At 50.2% G+C, this 21,136-nt stretch overlaps 1 protein-coding gene and 1 long non-coding RNA gene across 2 annotated transcripts in view; both read right to left on the bottom strand.

Annotated features, from left to right (window-relative positions):
* The window catches only part of CYSTM1 (cysteine rich transmembrane module containing 1), a 66,384-nt gene that overhangs the window by 33,619 nt on the left and 11,629 nt on the right, over positions 1-21,136 (bottom strand). The gene's annotated exons all lie outside the window — the stretch shown is intronic.
* Positions 13,508-16,825, bottom strand: LOC108447743. Its single transcript, XR_001863423.1, has 2 exons — positions 16,662-16,825; positions 13,508-15,534 (listed from the first exon to the last, which is right to left on the bottom strand). It is a non-coding gene; the product is annotated as an uncharacterized LOC108447743 (long non-coding RNA).

Consider the following 21,136-nt stretch of genomic DNA (forward strand, 5'->3'; position numbering starts at 1 on the left):
ATGGGGAGTGGTATGAGGATGGGGAGTAAAGGGGGAGGGGGAGGGATAGAGGTGGGGAGGGGAAGGAATAGGGCTGAGATAGAGCTGATAGGTAGGGTTGAGGAATGGGGCTGTGATAGAGCTGGGGAGAAGAAGGGGATGGGAAAGGGGAAAGGAGAGAATCAGCTCTTGTTCAGAGAGCACACATTCAGGCAGCAGCTCGCACTAGCTCAGCCACATTGGCCACAGCAGCTCTGGAGAGCACTGAATGCCTTTCTCTTCTGCTGCTGTCCCAAGGGGCTGTGCTGCTCCGCCAGCCAACTGTACCAGCAGGTTTTTATTTTACATTTATTTTCTTAATGGCTTGGGTGGCCTGAAATCTTGAGCAGTGAATTGTGACTGCTCAAGAGTGGGTAAAAATCCACACAATGGCTGTGCACTGCAGTGTGGCACCAGGGATGAGTCACTGAAATTGCAATTAGGAAAGAAAATAACAGTGGGTTTACAAGCTCCTTTCCAGGAGCATTGCGCTTCTCTGGAATTACAATGGTTCCTCAGAGTGGCTTGTGAGACATTGCTCCATGACAAAAAATACATGGAACTGGAAGAAGTGGTAGCTGATGTAAAACAATTTAACAATGAAGGGAGGAAGGAGAACCAGCATTGATTTTTACAGTGACAGCATAGGTGCTTTGGGAGGGGCATGTGGGGTGAGCAGAGGAAACCACAGCAAACCCCAGGGACGTGGGACAGTGGAGCTGTGCCCTGACATGGAGCCCAAGGCAATGCAGGTACTCTGGGCAGAAAGGGTATGCAGGGAAGGAGGCCCTGGGAGGGACAGGGAGCCCACGAGTGTCCCCTCCTCAGCTTGCAGCACCTTGCTGGAGACAACCTCAGCAGAGCGCAGCAAACAAGGAAGATGCATCACCCTTGGATTGCTGGAGTCCTGGAAAGCAGAAGTCAATGTTTTGTTTGTCTCCCAACAGCTTTATTTCATCTTTCCAGGAGGGTACAGACTGCTCTGCAGTGAGCAGGAGTGTAAAGCACCGAGCAAAGAAGCTCCATTGGGAATGGGCACAGGTATCATCTTTGTGGCCTTGTACCAGCATCAGGTGTCAGTGAGTCCTTCGGAGAGGGTGACCACAGCCCTCAGGCCATACGGTGCCAACCACACTTCTGACTTCTGTCTCCTCTTCTTGCAGCTGCCCCAGCTCCAGGAGGAAAGGACAGCAGCTCCTGGGGGCTCGGCAGGGCTTGGGCAAGGGGACTCAGTGTGCATCCATCGGGCTTGGCTTCACTCTGAGGTCAGCAACTGCACAAGAAACTCTGCAAAACCAGGGCCTTGGAGATCCCAATCATCGCCTCCACCCCAGTGCAGAGACACAGCTGTGCCACCTCTCCCGGGACCAGGGCAGAGGAGAGCTGCTCCTCACCCTCTCCAGGCCAGCAGCAGGCGTCAGCCAGCTCTTGCCTGTGGGCTCTGAGCAGCCCTCATCTGCTTGGATTGCCATGTTTTTAATTATTTTAATTAAACACAGAGATGTTGCGAGGTGGAGACCAGACAGACACTGCTGCTGCTGTTGGGGAGCAGAATCCTGCCTGCTCGCTGTGGCCACTCTCCTGCACTGTCACCATTCCCAAAGCAACAGGACACAACACTAAGAGGGAGCCAGCAGCCCACGTGCCGTTTTCCTGTGCCCTGGCGCTCCTGAGCAGCCATCAGGGACAGCTTCAGTGTTGTCAGCCCAAGATATTATTAATTTTTTCTCTCCCAGGACTCCCAGCAGTGCCAGACCTGATCCCTTGTTGCAGCCTGGCTTCTCTGGGAGCAAGGCAAAGATGCTTGGTCTCTTCAGCTTCACTGACACAAGGCAAGGCTCAGTCCTGGTCAGCACGGGCTGAGATCCTGGAAACAGCTGCCATTTGGCTCCAGGAGGTGAAAACATGGAGGGTCTACAGCTGGTTAGACAGGTTTGGGCTAAAAACACCCTGTCTGGCTGCTGAGTGCTGGTGGAGACTGACTGGAGGGTCAGGTGCCTCATCCTGAAGGTTGTGAGAGAGGCAGGGACTGTAGACTTCAGAATTCTGAAGGGAAGGAGGGTGAAAAGCGAGAGCACAACCCTGGACTTCGTGAGAGCAGACTTTGGCCTCTTCACAGGTCTGCTTGTAAGAGTCCCATTGGACAAGGTAGAGAAGTACCCAAAGCCTGCAGGAAAGCAAATGTCACTCCTGTCTTTAAGAAGGGCACGAGGGAGGATCTGGGGAACTACAGGCTGGCCTGCCTCACCTCCATCCCTGGAATGGGAGCAGTTAATCCTGGGTATCATTTCCAGGCACATGAAGAACAAGAAAATCATCACTGATTCCCCATATGGAAGGCCACACCTGGAGCATTGCGTCCAGTGCTGCTCTTCCCAGCACAAAGAGAGGCTGGAGAAACTGGAGACAGTCCAGTGGAGAGCCACAGAGTTGTGAAGGGACTGCAGCATGTCTCATGAGAGAGCTGGGACTCCATCACCTGGCTGACTCCTGGCCAGTGAACACCAGGACTGAGCCCAGCTAGGGAAGGGCAAGGTGAGCACAGCGCAGTTTGCGGAATAAGCTGATTTATTGTATGGCCAGAAGAAATGATAAGTACTTAAATAACTGCTTTAGCCTATGTTTAAGCAGCTACACAGCTCCTTTGAATTTTCAGAGCTGCTGTGAGCTGAGCTGCTCCTGTGGGACACAGAGAGTTTGTTGAGCTGGCTGAAAGACAAATTAGAGGTCAGCTCTGGGCAACTTTATTTCACAGTCCTGGGCTGGTACTTCACACACACACACATTTCATGTGAGCATCTCATCTGAGTGCCAGGAGCAGCGCACACAGAAATGAAGCATTGTCAGCCTTGCCCCTAATTTATGAGGCTTTCAGGCAGCCAATTCCTTCCTGCAGAATGAAAGCTCCTGGCAGAGCAAAGGCAGACAGGAAGGGTCACTCCTCCTTTTGCTGTCAAACCAACCCACAGTAATGTGTGACCCACAGGCGACAGCTCTGCACCTTCCTGAGGGGAGGCTTGGGTGGCCACTGCCACCTAGGGGGCTGAGCTGGGGGCGGTGAGAACATTTCCCGTAGGGATTGGTGTGAGAGACGAGGGATGTGCACAGGGGCTTCGATTGTGCAGTTCAAACGTGTGCAGCCCACACGTGGGGGCGAGTGAAGAGGCTGGTGGCTGGCTGTGCCTGGCTGCAGCCCCTCTGTGCCAGGGGCAGGAGGCAGCCTCCCGGATGCTCCATCCCACCAGCACACCTCCAACCTCTGCCCAGGGTCTGCAGGATCCCGGACCGGGGAGGATATTCCCCTTTAGACTCACTTTTGCTTTGCATTTCCTCCTTCTGCCCCTCTTGTGGAGCAGAGCAGGAAGAGTCAGTGTAGATGTGCCAGGGGAGGTGGGTGGCACAACCTCGTAGTTGAAAATGCCTATTTCACGCTTAAGGAAATGTCCAGACTGGATTTTGATCCAGCTGTGGACATGGCACATATTTTCTGTCATATCCCGCTTCTCCCTGCCAGCATTTGAAGCTCCTGTGCAGCTTTTTTCTAAGGAAAACATAATGGCACTGTAAGGTATTTCACAGCAATTAAATAGAGCAGTGAGTTGCAGAAGGAGTTTCAGGAAAAGCAGTGTTATAAAACCGGTTTTCTGCGGCGCCTCTGGGGGCTCGTACCTCGGCTGAACTGCCACTGCAGCCTTTCCGTGCTGGGGGAGCAGCTTTAGGGGTCGTTTTCCTGCCTGGCCATCCCTCTTCATGCAGCACAGGGCAACGGAATCACCCTGATATCTCACACATACAAATGTTTACTCAAACTGGCCGAAATCCCAGCGCTGGTGGGGAAGGACAGGGGCTGTGACGGAGCCCGAGCATCCTCAGCCGAGGCAGTTCTGCTGCCGGATGGGGCCGGGCAGGACGGATGAGCTGACACGTGGGCAGCAATCTAGGCCAAGTGCTCAGCTCCAGGGCTGTCCTGGCCTGCAGCAGGGATGGAATCAGGGACACGCTGAGGATGCTGCTGCGGAACCTGGCAGTGAAGCGGGGTGGGAAACGCCAGCGAGTGAGCGGGGGCTGGCAGAGCAGGGACTGTCCTGCCACCGGCACAGATGCCCCAGGGAAGATCCCAGGGGGATCTTGGGCAGAAGGGAGAGGAGGAAACCCCAACAACGGCACAGGGAGTTACCACCAGAGGGCACTTAGATATTGCTCTTGCTGAACAAATGGTGTTTCCTAGCGAGACGCCAGCTCCGGATTGCCTGACAATGCACATCTAAGCCTGAGTCATTGCTGGCACAGAAAGCAAAGGAAAGCACTCAAAAGGCATTTGAGAAGTCATGCATGAATGGGAGTTTACTAGCAGGACACAGAGGACTGAACTTTTCTTTCAGACCCTTTCAGAGGGGTCTGCCAAGGGCTCTCCACCCCGCCTAGTCCAGCGAGGTGAGCAGTGCATCACCAGACCCTGACCCGTGTGGTACCCACAGGGCCTGGCACAGGGCAGAGAACACTGTTCACAGTCCATCCTGCTCGCTGCAAATCTGTCCTGTCTGCTCCTCACTGCAAGTGCTGAGACAAGAGTTACAGCCCTGGCAGGGATCCTGGCTCGGCACCTGCTGTGGTGCTCACCTGGTGCATCTGTGCCCTGCTTTGTACTCCAGAGCTGGGCAGAGATAGAAATATTATGTGTATTCTGGGAAAATTTGCAGGGAACGGGTAAGGAAGGAACTGTGCAGGATTTGGGTGGGTGCCAAATAAAGCCTGCAGGAGTGAAGACAGCCATGGACTGCAGGTGTGAGGACAGCCAGGTAATGAAGATGGAGAACCACTTCACGAGGATGGAGGAGAACAACTTCCATCCTGGTCCTGAGAGCAAGCCACAGCACCCTGTGCATGACCCAGGATGTCTCAGAGAGGCACCCTGGGGCTCAGGGTAGGATGTGGGAGGTGGGGGCTTATCCAGGGTGATGGTGCAGCTGCAGGTCTTGGTGCCATGCTTGGAGATCTGCTCTGAGCACAAAGAGCTTCATGAGGATCCTGGGGCCAAAGCAGCGAGAGCTGGGAGTGCTGCAGGTGTAGGTGGTAGAGAACTGAAGGAGGGTGGCCTCTAGAGAGGAAAAACAGGCAACAGAAAGCTGGTGCTGTGTTGGTAATGTTAGTGACTCCTGCAAATATCTAGAGAAAATTGGTTTAACCCTGCAGGGGGAAAAGGGGCCTCAAGGCCTCACAGGAGAATCCTCCCAGCACCCTGTGCCCTGAGAATCTCACCTGGGTGGGCCCAGGGTGATGGGAGGACAGGAACAAGGCTTGCTTTATGATGTGGCATCTCTCAGCATGTCCTGGGACCATCTTCCCCGTGATTCTCCTGCCTTTGGAGTAGGCAGAGGCCCATCCTGGGCTTTGCAGGAGGATTTCCCAAGATGAGTAATATGAACCCTCTATCCTTGGGAATTGCTTCCAGGGGACATAGGAGAGCAGTCTGAGGAGCCCTGTGTGCTGCAGCACGTGGGCACTTCTGACTGGGTGGGATATGGGAAGAGGAGTGATGGTGTGGGGAGGCAATGGGGTCCCCATCTCTGGGGTTCTCCCATCACGACCTGCCTGGCACGTGCCCTCCTCACTCCAGCCAGGGCTGTTGCCTGTGCCAGGACTGGGTTCCCTCACGCTCTTAGGTTTGGCTGATTATTTGCAATTAGCACTAATTAGTGTCTCTTTTGACAGTGCCTTTTCTCTGCTTCCCCGTGCCTTGTCCTTGTGCTGGGCCCATTTCCTCCTGAGGCAGCTCCACCCGTCTGGGCAGCAAAGTCAGAGGGTGAATCTGGGGCTCCAACCCGTTGTCCTGGAGGACCTGCCCTTAGGGGCTTCAATTTAGGGGGCTTCTGGTGCATCTTAGCTTTCCTGGGGGCTCCCTGGTTTGCTCCAGGTGTGCTGCCCAGGCAGCTGTGGTTGTTCCCCAGAACCAGATGTTGAGAGTGATATTATGGGGTCTCTTTGACCACTGCTGGCAGAACGGGACTACGGGGGCACTGCTGGACAGCCCTGCCCTTTCCCATGCCCCCGGAGCCATCCCAAGCCCTGTCAGGGGGCTGAAGCCATAAGGCTGGTGGGCACAGGGCGGCTGACACTGCCTGCCCCTGCTCCTGGCTCCACAGGTCCTCAGGATGTTAAACCCCACTGGGAATTGGTGCAGGAGAGGTCTGAGCAGACAGACACATTTGTTAAAGCTGTCTTACCCTCTGGAAGAGTGAGCTGGGGTGGCAGTGAGAGGGACAGGATGCTCCTGGGAGAGATGCCCTGCTTCCCTGAAAGCAAGCCCAGGAGAGACAGAGAGGAACCCTCAGCCAGGAAGGATGTAAAAAACCATTGTGAAAATAATACATCATAGAATCATAGAATCACAGAACGTGCTGAGTTGGAAGGGACCCACAAGGATCATCAAATCCAACTCCTGGCCTTGCATGGACACACCAAAAATGCCACCCTGTGCCTGAGAGCGCTGTCCCAGAGCTCCTTGAGCTCTGTCAAGTTTGGAGTCATGCCCTGGGGAGCCTGTTCAGTGCCCCACCACCCTCTGGGAGAAGAACCCGGTTTTTGTGCGTGCCAGTGCAACCCCTAGAGAATTGTCCACTAAACCCACAGTATTTTATAGCTGATTAATCTAATAGGCTGCACAGGAAGGTATTATCACCTCCCCAGGCTTGGAGCCTGATTGCATCAAACATAAATCTTGTAAATGGATTTGTACTTTTCTCTGGGCTTTATTTTAGAAAAAGAGCATTTTATTTAATCTCACAACCATTCAATGTGTCAGGGAGAGGTGGAAGCTCTGGGCAGAATTAAAGTGCATTGCATTTGGGCTGGGGTCACTTTGATGGGCTGAAGCCTTCGCAGCACGTGTGGTCTTCATGCACCAATGAGAAACTTCTGTGCCAGCCAAAATCAGGTGGGAAACAAAAGGAAGGCCCCCGTTCCTGTCAGGAGGTGTTGGGAGACCAGGTGCAGGGAAGGCGTGGTGGTGGTTTCATGTGGATGTTGTTGGGTTCGGACACAACTTTGGTGGATCTTTCAGCTCGTGGTTTTGTATGTCTGGCTGGAGGAAGAGCTCAGGACTGCCCAGGAGCTGCTGAAATCCCCACATCCTTTGTGCTTGGCTGCATTAGAGACCTGAAAAGCTCTGGTATGTATTTTTTCAATACTCACAACAGTGTGGTTTGGTGCTTAGTAAATAGCTGTTTGACAGCAGAACTCACAGCAGCTGGCTTCACTCATCCTTTAGAGATGCTGAAATTGGAGAAAAAGATTTAAAAGGCAGAAAAAATTAAAAGGATTAAAGAAAAGCTGCGAGGAGGCAGAGTCAGAAAAGACATGGGCACCTTAGGAGAGCCAAATCCAGCTGCCAAAGGTCAGGAGGTGAGGGCGGGGAACCCTGCAGGTTGTCAGGGGTTGGAGGGCAGGACCTGCTGGTCATCTCTTCCCTTCTCCGATGCTTGGGAGAACCAAAGCCCCGGCTTGCCTCCATCTCCTCTTATCCCAACCCAGACCTTTCCTTTCCTCTCCACATCTTCCTGGGGCACCCTGTGCTGAGGTGAGGAGTGCTGGGTTTGCACATGGCTTGCTCAGGATTGCCTACTAAAGCGAGGGGAAAATCAGCTTTTTACCTCATCTCGAAGCATTTAAGCCAAATGCTCCTGTGGGGACACTAGGTGAGAATCACCACATTGTTTTGAGCAGGAAATCAGGTTTTTTAGAATACACAGAGAAGCATTTTGTAGCCAAGCTTCTTGGTGAGATATTGGGACATGGCTCCACCCCGGGAAAATGGGCTTCCTGCAGCCTCGTGGAGGGATAGTCCCTGAGCCCCAGGACAGCCCTGGAGACCTCTTAGGTGAAGGAAATGTGCTGAGAAAAGGCTTAGCTGGTGAAATACAGGTGTGGAGGGCAGGGCAGAGGCAGAGCCTGCTGCCCTGGGCTGACACCGGTGGGCGTCCCCTCCTGGCACTGGCTGCTGTCAGAGAGGCTGTAAATAATTAATATTCTACTTCAGCTCAAAGCCCATGTGCTGGGCGTGCACAGGAAGCAATTATTATTATTATTGTTATTATATGAGTTATTCCTTTCAAAATAGCAATGTCATTAAAAAAAATTGCAGCTAACTCTGCTTTTCCCCAAGGAGCAGGTCTGCTGAGGGCTCACACGTGTGACGTGGTCTTTGCCGTGACGTTGCTGCGCAGATGGTTTGTATTTTTCTGAATCACTGATTCCCATTCTGTGTCAAGGATCTGTCTGGGCAGAAAGACCTCAGGGGGCACAACTGAAAGGTGAAAAAGGCAAAAAGCCAGTTCTGCTCTGACTGAAGTGGGGCCCCAACCCAGCTCTACACCAAAGGGGCCCAGCACTGCACTGCCTTCCTCATCCTCCTCTTCCTCAGGCACCACTTTCTGAAGAGGCTGAGAGGTGCATCCAGCTTCACCCAGCAATGGTCCCCTCACTGAGGTCCAGCATTCCCAGTTCCCAGGCAGTGTTTGTGTGTGTCTGCCCATTGCCAGGGCTCGGGCTGCACCTTTCCAACCACCTGCATGGGAGTTTGGGAGCCACTCACTCTGCTCATTTGGCAAGGACCTGACCTGCACGTGTTCCTGGCAGGACTGGGCTGAGGCTTAGAGGTGAGCTGGGGCGCTGGCCCAGGAGTCCACAAGAAGCCTCACTGGGCACATTTGTGGTATGAAGTGAAAAAGAGCACTAGAAATTTGTCCTTCATCTGTCTTCCTGACCCATCCCTGGGACACTGAGATTTCCCTTTCAGTAGGGGCTGAACAACTGGGAGACACATAGGTCACCAGTTCCCCAGTGCAAGGCTCATCTCCTCCTCCCCAGAGGGCCTCGGGTATCAGGTGAGATCTCCTAAGAAGCTCATCAGGCATCCCACTACCCACCATGGCCAAAACCAGGGCAGAAGCCCATGTTGTAGGGAGCGAGTCTGTGTGAAGGCCAGCAGAGCTCAGGACACCCTGCCCAGCACGTTCCCAGTTCCGTGGCACTGGGAGCCGGTGGTCTGGAAGCAGACCAAGAGACCATGGGAGTTGGGAAGGTCTCTTTCCTGCCTGTTCCTCGTGGCATCTCCTGCTGGGGCCAAGGGTGGTGCCAGCTTTGTGCCAACACACAGGCAGTAAGATTTGGCGGCCGTAAGACTGACAAATGGGGCAGTGGTGGTGGCCACCATTAGTTCCATACTTAATGGCCATGTGCCCACAGCTGTTTTGGGGGATGGACTGGGTAATCCCTCCCACTTCCCAAAAAGCCATGGACAGGTGGCTCTTGCAGCCAGGGGCTGCACAGGCCATGCCAGGGATCCTTGTGTCCTAGCACTTGGGTAGGGACACCACGGCCCGTGGAGGCACACGGGCAGTCCCCCGGCTGTGACACCAGCAGGGCTCCAGGGTGTGTGTCCTGGTTCCAAACAGGATCCTTCACTCCCTGAGACACTTCCTGGGGCTGCTCCCTCCTTGATCACCTTTCCCAGGTGTTTTGCTGTTGTCCACATGTTGGTGCTTCAGGAGCTTCTTTAGTTCATGAATGTTTAGCCCTTAGTAGAGCCACGGATTTTTAGAATCAAAAGGTCATTTCTAGGTCACTGAATAATTACTATTGCTGTCCCCACTGTCACTAATTCCATCACAGAGAAGCAGCAGCCTGCTGAGCAATCCTCGAGCTGCAGGGTGAAAATGAAGGGAAATTCAGCACAGAAAATGCAAGATTAGGGGCACTTAGTGCCACGGGCTATTGGGAGGAGAAGCAGGGCCAGGGGCACCAAAGCTGGGCACAGGGACTCCGTACATCCCTGCTGCTCCCCACGCGGGGCTCAGCTCATCCTACACACGATGTTACTTTCAGAGTGCTTAGCACAGTGAGGAGGTGCCTGCAGCCCCTTCGTGCTGCCCCTCCACCACAGGTCTGGGCTGTGGGGTTTTGGGCACACACGCCTTTCTTGCAGCCTGTGGTCAAAGCACCGTGTTGGTCACAAAGTCTGTGGGGACATCAGCGTTTGCTGTGAGCCAGGGCAAACCCTCACAGGGCAGGGGGGAGCCACCAACTGGAGGGAAAGCTGTTGCTATTCATGGAATCATGGAATGGTTTGGGTTTGGAAGGGACCTTCAACTCATCTTGCTCCACCTCCCTGCCATGGGCAGGGACATCTTCCTCCAGACCAGATTGCTCCAAGCCCCATCCAACCTGGCCTGGAACACTCCCAGGGATGGAGCAGCCACAGCTCTTCTATTGCTGCTAGAGGGGAGTTTTTTGAGGAGCAACAGGATCTTTCAGCTGCCTGGGATTATCTTGGGATAGATTCACTGCCTGGCAAAGTGAGGGGGAGCATCACCAGCTAGTGGGGGCACATCTGACCTCCCTCACTTGTAAAAGCTTTAGGGACCCTCTAAGAGCAGGAATTGCTTGCTCTGGGGTGAAGCAGCTCCTCCTGCGCTTACGGGAGCCCGGCAGCTACACTGGGCCACCGACTGCCCTTGTGACGGCCAGGATGTCATTCCATCCCTCAGCCAGGGCAGCATGCAAAGCGTGGCAAGGTGCTTTTCCATCACCATTCCTGGGAGATACACTGCAGGGCCATTCCATGACCAAGATGGGAGTCCTTGCGGGCAGTGAGCTGTGCTGGACGTTACAGCCATTGTTACTGTCCATCTCACATGGCAGGGTAGGGAGAGGCACTTTGGGCATCTCCTGCTCCCAGTTTTAGTGCAGTTCAGTCCTTCTGGTCAGTGCTGGAAGTGTTTGCTCAGACTGTGATGGATGCAGGCTGGCTCAGGGAGACATCTCTGGGAGGAAGAGTGAAGGGACACACAGGGAAGCAAGCATCTGTTGTAGGGTCAGTCAGGCTGAGCTGGGCTCTGCTGTTCAAAACCAGCCCCCTCATCTTTCCCACTGTGTTTACGGCTCTCCCAGGGCATTGTCAGGGTCAGGTTCTTCCAGGCATCCCTTGGCACTGAGTTTTGGCTGCCTCATGGAGACAGTTTCCCCGGCAGTCCCTGCCTGACGGTAGCCCGGGGACAGCAGCTGCCTCCGAAGGCTCTGGACACGTCTGTGTCCCAGCTTGCCCAGGGGATGCAGAGCAATGGCTCCCCAAGAGTCACACTGCCTTCCTCCTTGCCTGGCAGCAGAAATCACCCTCTGTCCTTGCCACGGCTTTTGATTCTCAGGCCAACTTGAATGTTGGGTATGTTGTAAAATTCCCACTTTCAGCATCTCCATATTTTAGACTTGAAGAAACAAATCCAGGACAAAATAATTCAAGTATTCCTTTTGCAGTTCCCATGCTCTGCTGGGTTGAAAGGGAAGCTCTTAGGAGATGGATCAAGGTCATGTCTATGTGTCTTCATTGCAAATATGCCTTCCTGGAAATCCAGAGCAGTCTCTATTCCCATCACCCACATGGCAGGACTGGGAAGGATTGGGCAGCTACCAGTTGGCTTTTGAGTCACTTCTCCATGTGAGCAGCAGTGAGAAGCAGCAGAAATACCTTCTCTGTTTCCCTAGGTCAGGAATGTCACCCTGGGGCATTTATCTTGAATAACCTACTTTAGCCAATTCCCAGAAAAGTCACAGGTTCTCTGCAATGCCAAGCAAACCAGCATGGAAGGAATTGCTTTGGTTTGGAGCCATCCTGTGAGGCAAGGCCAGCTCAGGATGCTCCATATCTGAGTTACTGGAGCATTGCCCCATCCATTACAAACAAATCTGAGCAATTACTAACCCCAAAACTTTGTGACCAGTGTTTTTGTCTGATGTTTCAGTTTGGTTTTTGCTTTAAGCATTAAAATGAGCAGTGGAGACATGAGAGGCAGTGGGATCAATGCTGAGGGTCACTCCCATGTGCTATAAAGAGAGTGTTGGGCTTGGAGTGGGAAATTAGCCTAAAGAGGAAGTATTTTCTTCCAAAATAAGGGCCTTTCATGGCTTGGCAAGGTGTAGAGCGGCTGTTTCCTGCTTCTTCTCAAGTCCCAGCCATTGGCCAGGGGGTATCAGCTTGGAGAAGCATCTGGCCCAGATAAGTTTCCTGATGTTACTCAGACAAATGGAGCCATTTCATCAGTATGCTCAATTCCCCCCAAACCAGAAAGCAAATTTCTAGGAATATACTGCTCATAACCATGGGCTAGCTCACAGAGGACATAGAGATGCGTGTAAATATGCTATTCAGGGGAATAAGTGAGAGCAGAATAATTTCCAGTGGAAACAGAGTGGTCTAATGGATGAACTGCTGGGGTGAAAGGCTCAGGGAGAGCTGGGGTGGTGCTGCAGGGCCCAGGGGTGGATATCTCAAACCTCTCCAGACCAGTGAGGGTGAGAGGGCAGCGGCAGGCTGGGGGAGAAGCCGTCCATGTACCTGGAGCAGGGTGCGGGCTCATCCCTCCCCAGCCAGCGGAGCCAGCGTGGGGTGGGACAGGAATCCTGCCCTGAACATGAAGCGTGAAATCCATGTCTAACAAAAATTTCAGCTAGCGCATAATGTAAGCCCTGGATGGGTTTGTAGCCAGGGCTCTGGCGCTGAGAGCATTGAATTAAACATGGGGTGACTCAGCGCTCGGCCGCGCCAGCCTGGGAGCGAGGAATGCGGGGACAGGTGCATTATTGATCGTTTCATTTTCCCCAGGTTGGAGCGCCCGGCAGAGAAGCAGCGTCTGCGGCGCTTAGAGGGGGACACGGTGTGGCCAGACTCGGCATTTGCAACGCCTGCCTGCTCTTCCTGCTGCTCCTTCCCGGTACAGGCATTTCTGCATCCAGCCTCTCTCCACCCGCAGCCCCTCCACCCTGGGCAGGAGCCCCAAGGCAGGGTAGCAGCTGCCCCATCCTCCACCCCCGGCTCTCCAGGGAGCTGTGGGGGCTGCACAGCCGGGTTCCCCACGCCACAGAGCGGCCCTTGGGGCTTGGAAGGGGTGGGAGCCTCTGAATTTGCCTTTGGCCTCGCTGATGAGCCAAAGCCCTCCTCTGCTTCAGCCTCTGGCGACTGCCCGCGGACCCACAGGCTCCGAGCAGGCGGACAGGGTGTTCCAGCAGCCTTGGAACAGCAGGAAGCAGGACCAAGCCTCGCTGGAACTGAGTTTGACAACTCATTACCTCACAGGATGATGTTTTACTTCCATCCCAATGCTTTCTGCTAAAAACCCATATCCTGTCTCTGCAGGCTCCGGGCCTCAGCCCGGTGAGAACCGCAGGGCTTTGGGCGCAGAGCATCCTGCTCCGTCTCAGCTCTTTGGGATGCGAAGGGACGGCCTCATGGAAGGGCTTGGAAAACGTGAGCTAGCACTCCTGTCAGGCCTCTCAGGGAGAGGCGTGCTCTGCCTCTTCCTCAGAACCTAATTTGAACCACAAGGATGCAGTGAAAAAAAAAACCTGCTTTGGAAGATTTTAAAGAACAGCACGAACTAAAAAAGCAGCTGCCAAAGCGAATTTCCATTATTAAAAATCAGCACTGATAAGAGCCATCTTAGATCAAATAATTTATTTAGTAATTCCATGTAAACACTTCAGATTTACTAGCAAATACAATGCTTGCTGTTCTTTTAAATAGATCATTCAAAAAATAAGAATCTATTATTAATGGCAGGTTGACTAGAGATCTCCATACTACTGTACAATAAGGAATTGGTTTTCTAATGGATTTAACATCTCGATTTTTCTTGTTCTGCATTTGCTTTACACAAAGCCCAAAGGACACAGGTTTGAACTGCTCCCTGACGATGCCACTGCGGCCCGGGGTGTTTTGGGGAAGGTACGCAGGCAACTCCTCCCATCCTGGCATTGGTGTGAGCTGATGTGAGGGTGGGATGGCAGAGCTCGCGTGAACACTGTTCACAAACACACGCCTTTTCGGTCAGAAAACAGACAGTGAACGGTGGAGAACTTCTCTTTGGGATGTATAAAAGCAACGAACTCCATCGTTGGCATTTACTTATCAACACAGCAGTACACATACACGTATCCACAGTCTGGAAAAGCATCCTATGAGCTGGAGAAAGCAGTGGTTCTGAGGCTTGGTACACCAGTGCACTAAAACCAAAAGAATGATACCTTCTTACATAGTCAAATGAAAAATAAATATCTTTATTTTCTGCCTACTTTATTTCAGTTTTCAAATAAATTTTAAATAAATCTGTACAAAGTATACTGTTACAGTATATATTTGTAAGTGAACTGAAATGCCTAAGTGTAACAACACTACAGGAAAGCAGTAAAGATTGGCACATCTCTAATCAAGATTAACTTTTACACTCAAAAAATACCAACGCCTGTGAAAACCCTGAAGATATTTTTGGTATTTTTATGCAAGTTGCGTTGCAAACACATGACAGACCAATTCTCCCCTGCCTTGAAAAGAAAAATCACTTCTCATGGTTTTCAGAGAACATGAACATCTTTATGATGCTAAAGGGACACCATCAGGTGAAAAGAGAGAGAGAGATTTCAATTTTTAAAAAGCAAACAGTTTGGTCAAAAATTGGTCAAGTTTTAGACTTTGTGCACTTTTGCCCATCTCCCCGAGCTCCGACGGCAGCCGGGGCCGGGGCCGGCAGGACTGCGGGAGCACCGCCACTGCCCAGCCCCCTCGGAGCGGCCGGAGCGCCGCCCCGCCGGGCTGCAGGGATGGAGCTGCTCTGGCCAGGGACCCAAACCCTCGGGAGAGGAGCTGTTCCCCCTGCGATCCAAAAGGAATTAACACACATGCCACGGGGCTGCGTTTTTGCGGCTTTTTTTTCCCCCCAAAAGCAAGAAACTAAAATTGATCTGACAGTGTCCCTTTGCTCAAAATAAAGACTTCTGTGCTGGAGAGGTCAGGTACTGAAACAAACTTGTTCACAGGGTCAAAGAGACAGGTACATCTCAAAATTCAAATTTTCAAATCCAACTGCAGTTATTAGATTCATGAGCTCTCAAAACCTTCTAATATTTTGTTAAATACTTCCCAACTGGGAATTGGGGATAAATACTACAGATTAAGAGCGAGAGTTTTCTCTCTTAATCTTTCCAAAGATATATTATTCACTCAAAGTTGACATGCTGAAAGTTAATCTTACATTAGAATGTAATTGGCTGCAACATAAACCTATAAATAAATCAACTACCATAGATTAAACTCTGTTAAATATTTCTAAGTTAATAAAATATTGACAGTATTATAAAATTACAGTATTTACAATAAGAAAAATCTAGACTAATATATACCTTTAACAGATCTCTTCTCCAATTTGGGATTGCAACGGAATTATGAATATATGAACAATTTATTAGAAAGTTGCATTGCAATTATCATATTTTCCATTAGAGCTAGAGAGGGTGAGCTATCACTGCCTTTGGAAAAGACAAAAAGTGACTTCTGATGGTGGGGTGTAGCTTTTGAGTACCAAACTGGTAACAGGAGTCCTCCGCAAGACGTCTGAAGATAAGGTAGGACCAGCCTCAACTGCTCAGATTAAGGTTGTATTACAGAACTGCCAGCAATCAGAACCACCCAGGCTGCAAAAGGGGAGGAAAGGTAGTTTTCAGCTCAAAGTGCACAGCTGGAAGGGCTCCCCTCATTCTGGACTCCAACTAAGGCTGCAGGAGCTTCGATCTGCTCTCAGGAACAGCAAAACCCTCGGCTCGGGATTCGTGAGGAGGAAACGAGCCCCGGTGCTCCTTAAAGGGACATAGTTGGGCTGCAGCTATGCCAAAAACACCCGTGTCAACCATGTACAACAAAACCAGACTGGGCATTTGAGATCCTCTTTGACCTGCTTTTTTAGGAGGTTATGTTTTTTGGGGGGTCAGGGATGGGTTTTGGTTTGGGGATTTTTTTTGCATTTTGTTTGCTTGGGAGGAGAAAATTGGCTGGGACCGTGCTGTCAACTCATTTTCTATCCCTCATCAGGTTCTCTGCTTCTGGGGTATTAACAAAACATGCAGTGTTTGGGTGGCACATACTTGTGGGGAAAAAGGAGGCTTCAACACTCCCAAGTCAATTGGTCTTGGGATAAACGAAAAGCAATTTGAGTCCTTAAAAATCGCCAGCTGCCTTTGGGGTCTCAGACACCCAGTGATGTCCTTTTAAGGATCAGATCTTTCACTTGCCCTTTTCCCCAGCTTTGGAGGAAGAGTTTACAATGAGTTTAGGAAGGGCCATGTTCACATTCTCTCCCTCCTCCCCATGTCACATTTGCTTTCTAGAAAAAAATGGGAGGAAGAGTAAGTTTCAAACTCCTTTCCCACCCTTCCCTCCCCCAGTCCTGCTCTCTGTAAACCAGAAATGGCAGTTTTTTTAGTGTACATTTTGGGATAAATTATTTTCTCAGCCCCAAGCCTGAAGATGCTAGTGAGAGACCTACCCGCAGGCTTCGGAGAGGAGGAGCAATTTAGGGGTTTCTACCGGTTCCCGTGGTGGGCAGGTGGGAACACCTCTGTCCTTAAAAGCAGGATTTAAAATGGTAAAAGAATAATTTGTAAACTCAGATCTACGTTACCAACAGAAGGCTCTAGGTCCTGCGGGCTCCAGTTCCCAGAGATGCAGAGCAGGAAAACTAGAAAGAGAACTCGGTACCTTTCAACCACCTGCTGGGTTGTACTGGGGGGGAGTGGGGAATGAGAGAGACAAAATGCCAACTGACCTTATAAACAAAGGTATGTTTAGGGCTTCTGGTTTCAGGAATAAACCGATATTTACTGGTAAAAGTCTGCCAAAAAACAAAAACAGAAACACAGGATTACTGGTAAATATTGGTTTATATGGAGAATTAAAAAAAAAATTAAAAAAAAAAAAAAAAAATCTGCAAATCACAGATTTTTTTCTTCAAAAGAAAAAGAAAAAAAAATTTACCATAAGCAATAAAAAAAAAAAATAAAAAAAAAAAAAAAAAAAGAGATGTCATCGTGCTCCTGATCTCCATGTGCTCCCAGGCAGGACCCATGGCATCCCTGCACCCGGCCGTGTCTCTGGCACCCGGACACCTCAAACCAGAAGCCTTGTGTTGAGAGGAAAGTTGTGTTTCTTTCCTTTACTCCCCTTAAACTACGTGTTTCTGGCTTCCCCCCTCCCTCCTCCGCAAGGCTGGTCCTACGGGGGCTTGGCTCAGGACATGGGAAGTCTGCTTCCAAAAGCACTTGGAAGTGAATTTGTACATAATATGGTATCTCAGCACAAGGCTGCTGGGGCCTGAGCCTCGGCTGCTCCCTGAGATACCATAAAATATACAAGACTGAGTGTATATTTTAAATAAAGCATTTTCTTGTAAGTGGCATAAACCCATTCATTTTATTTACATGCTTATTTATTTCCAAAAATAGAGTTGGTCCACATTGGACAAGAGAAATCAAGAAGCCATACAGTAGAAGAGTTAAAAGTCCAACATTTAACCAAAGTACAATGAAATTCCAGAAGTCTGTGGCTGACTTGAACCACAGAAACATACACATGAGCCACACAGACATTTGTACATAGAGCATTATATTACCAATAATATTTGCAAACATGAGGTCAAGATGGCTAAAAACCCAGCAGGACTGACCCGGGGGTGCTGGCTGAACAGAAGTGGGTGCTGAGGGGCTGTCACTGCTGTGGGGAAACACAACTCTCCAGAGATTTTGCTTCACTTTCGGTTTTTTCTTTAACTGAGAAAGTCCTAATTTTTCTGCCCTGGGGATCCAAATCGAGGACATGGTGAAAGCCAACCCCATGGAGCTCCCTAAATGCCGGGGTGCCGGGGGCTCAGACCTGCGGGACAGCGCGGATGCCACACAGCACCGGAACCCCGCTGGAGGGCAAAACCCTGCCCTCTGCTACTTGGCCTTAAAGATCACCTGGAAAAGAAAAAGTCGGGATTTATACCCTTGTGGTGTGCTGCGGGGTGTCTGAAAAAAAGTCTGGATGGGGTTTGTCTTGAAAACAAGGATTTCCCTCCCTTGCCATGGGCAATTTTTGGCATTAGTTAATTCCAGTCCTGTCTACCTTTCCTGGAAGACCACAAATATCCTAGAGGATGTTGCACTGACAGATGAGGGAATAACTTTTTTACATTAAAAAAAAAAGAAAAAAAGCTTGGAGGATGGACAGCAGAATTAAAAAAAAAACAAATGGAAAAGATGCCTTATCTCTGCGTGAGGGCCCAGCTTGTCTGGGTATTTCCATGGGCCTCACCATGATAACATCTCAGTGTCTCCAAAGGATGGAAAAACAGACTTAAATCTGTATGTTCTTCTGCAGAGAATTGCAGCAAGTAAAAGGGGGAAGACCATTGTAGCACTTCTGGTACTTCTACAAACCACCCACGACACGGGGTAGAACCACACGAAAAGGGTATAAATTAATTTTCCTTTTTCAAGTCATCTTTGCCACTCACGCTATTAAGCCTAGTCCAATGTGAATGCTAGTACAGAGCTAATGTACAGAATACCAGTGATAATTATCGGTACCTAACAGGATTTAAAGGCGAGTATACTCAGTACATTTATTAAAAAACACTATTACCAGAACGCCAGAGCTCTGACAGCAGTTACACAAAGCAGCCGTGCAGGTCTCTACGAGGACGGAGCCTTGAGCACAAGTCGCTATGATCATCTGAGCCTGTGACAGACAACTCGATCTCCTAATTTGTTTCCTAGAACATTTCTAAACGCTGATGTGAAATACATTTTAAAACAGAGATGGGCCTGATCCTGTGCAGTTGGGTACGAACAACACACCTCAGTGAAACTCAAAGCCCAAATTCCTAAAGAGAGAGCACAAGAAATTGTTTCTTACATCAAATAACTATCATGCAAGCATACCACGATGGTTTTATATTGAGTACTTCAAAGTCAGCTGGTATAATTCAACTAGAAGTGAGCAATCTAATGGATATCTAGGGGTAGGCACAAAGGTTGTGCCAGTGACAACCACCCGATTACCAGGGAGAGCAGCACAGGGACACCGTGGGGGTCTAACGAGCTGTGGTACAGAGGAGCTCCTGCTCAGCAGCCTCACAAACCTGCGCCTACATCTGGAATGTGCAGGGTTCCTGTGGCAGGCTACACACCTTCACTTCATTTGCTCTGCTGCCAGAATCTGAGCTCTTCTTCCTGAATGAGCAATTCACTTACAGCCTGGCATACTGACGGAGCATTAAAAATTGCTTTTTTCCCCCACTGCCTGTTGCCTCACATGTCCCCATGCTCACAGAACCAGACCTTACCATGCTCTTCTCAATTTTCCAGCCATAGCCAGGCTGGGGTCACTTCTCCAGCATAACCCAAGCACTCTGCTCCTTGTCTTTAAACATAAACTCTGACTGAAAGCCTCGCAGTGCCTGCAGTTATCCTGCTTCTTTGCAAACTCCAACAACTTATCAGAGCACTCACTCTTCGGTACCATGATCTGCTGGAGACAGGGAAGATGGGAGAAGTCAGGGTATTTGCCATGACTCCTAGACTTTTAAGAAGCCTAAAACTAAGCCAGAGCAGCCAAAGGTTGCTCTGGCTGACACCAGTTACCTGTGGGTGCTCCTGAGTGTCTTGGGAAGAGAGATAACACAGATCTGCACATGCACACACACCAACAACCCTCCCTCAAGGACAGACCTAGACAAGAGCTGGAAGGTGCTGCCCAGACCTCCGTCCCTACTCCTTCCCTTTCTGCCCATTTTCAAAAGCAAGAGTTTTTTCTCAATAAAGATAAAAGAAAACAGAACGTACCCACAGTATCAGCTATCCAGGCACACTCTGGGATCTGGCAGACCTGCAAGTCCAGCTCAAGGCAGGAACTGGGGGTGTTGCTTTACAGGAGAAATTTAGATACCATATTACCCAGTACTCTGGGCTTGTTTCTCCCCTCAGATCAGACTTTGCAACTTGGACCTAGTGGTGTCCACCAGAAAAGTTCCATGAAAATCAACCCTTCTCTACCCAGCAACTCTGGTTTTAATGAAACCATTGAATGGAACTCATTTGCTCAAAGGCTGAAGATGCAGACTTGGAAGTCTTTAATCATTCTCTAACTAGACTTTAGTCTGCCTTTTGCTCCCCAAGTGACCAACAGAACTGCAACCAAGGAAGGGCTCCATGATATTTCTCTTCTCATTATAAGCCTATATTTTATCCTGCTGTTTGTCAAGGTGCTCAGACATTCTGGCAGGTGCCCCAGCAAACCCGACTGATCACAGAATCAAAGAATGGATCAGGTTGGAAGGGATCACCTGGTCCAATCCCCTTTCTTTGCAGAAAGTGTGCTGCTTTCCACCTCACACACTGAAGAGCGACAGCACTTCAGCTTCTCTTTCTCAAACTGGAGTTCAGGGTTGCTGCTCTTCAATTCCCTGTGCCTCGATTACTACTTTAATTAAAAAAAATAATAACCTGACATTAGGATGTTATCTAGTCATGGAGAATACTAAGCTGTTTTTTGACAGCCCTGGTTTTGCTAGTGTTTTTAGTGTTTCAGAGCCAAGCTTTTTAGAAACCCCTTGATACACCTGTTGCTCCTCTACTTGAATTTCCTACTTTGCTCCAGCATCTCTGCCTCACTTGAGTTTCAGAGGGAGGCTCCTTATCTCACCCAAAAGGATGAGGTGATGGACAGCAGGCTCTCAAACATGCCCTGTGCTCCAGAATGACATGGAGGAGTCACTTCAGTGGCATGAAGCAGTGCAGGAAATGAAACCCAGATTTTCTCCCCAGCCCTGTCTGATGTCCCTCAGACACCACTGGCTCCCCAAGGCCCCCAGCTCTGCAAAGCCCTGCCTAAACTGCTTCATTTTCTGCCCTACCACATGGTTCTTTCAGTCTGCTCCTCAAGAGTTGGACTTCTGTCTTTTGATGGAATCTTCCTGAACTCCAGAAGTCCCTTCCTTTATAACTATTTTTAACAACAGTTGTAGGGTTCTTCGCTCTTTCATGACAGACTTCTGCCTCATCTGGATGCCTGTAACCTTCCCACATATCTATGGTAAATCTAAGGACTTCATTTTTCTGATCTTCTCCCCTGCAATATTTTGTAACACAAGACTCACTTTTAGTCCAGCACCTTCCACCCCTGAGAATACTGAACCTGCAATTCAGTGACCCCCGGCTGGTCACTGCCACTTGCCAACTCAACAATAATTGTATCTTGAAT

This window comes from Corvus brachyrhynchos, unplaced genomic scaffold (genome assembly GCF_000691975.1).
Source record: "Corvus brachyrhynchos isolate BGI_N302 unplaced genomic scaffold, ASM69197v1 scaffold376, whole genome shotgun sequence".
NCBI classification, from domain to species: domain Eukaryota; kingdom Metazoa; phylum Chordata; class Aves; order Passeriformes; family Corvidae; genus Corvus; species Corvus brachyrhynchos.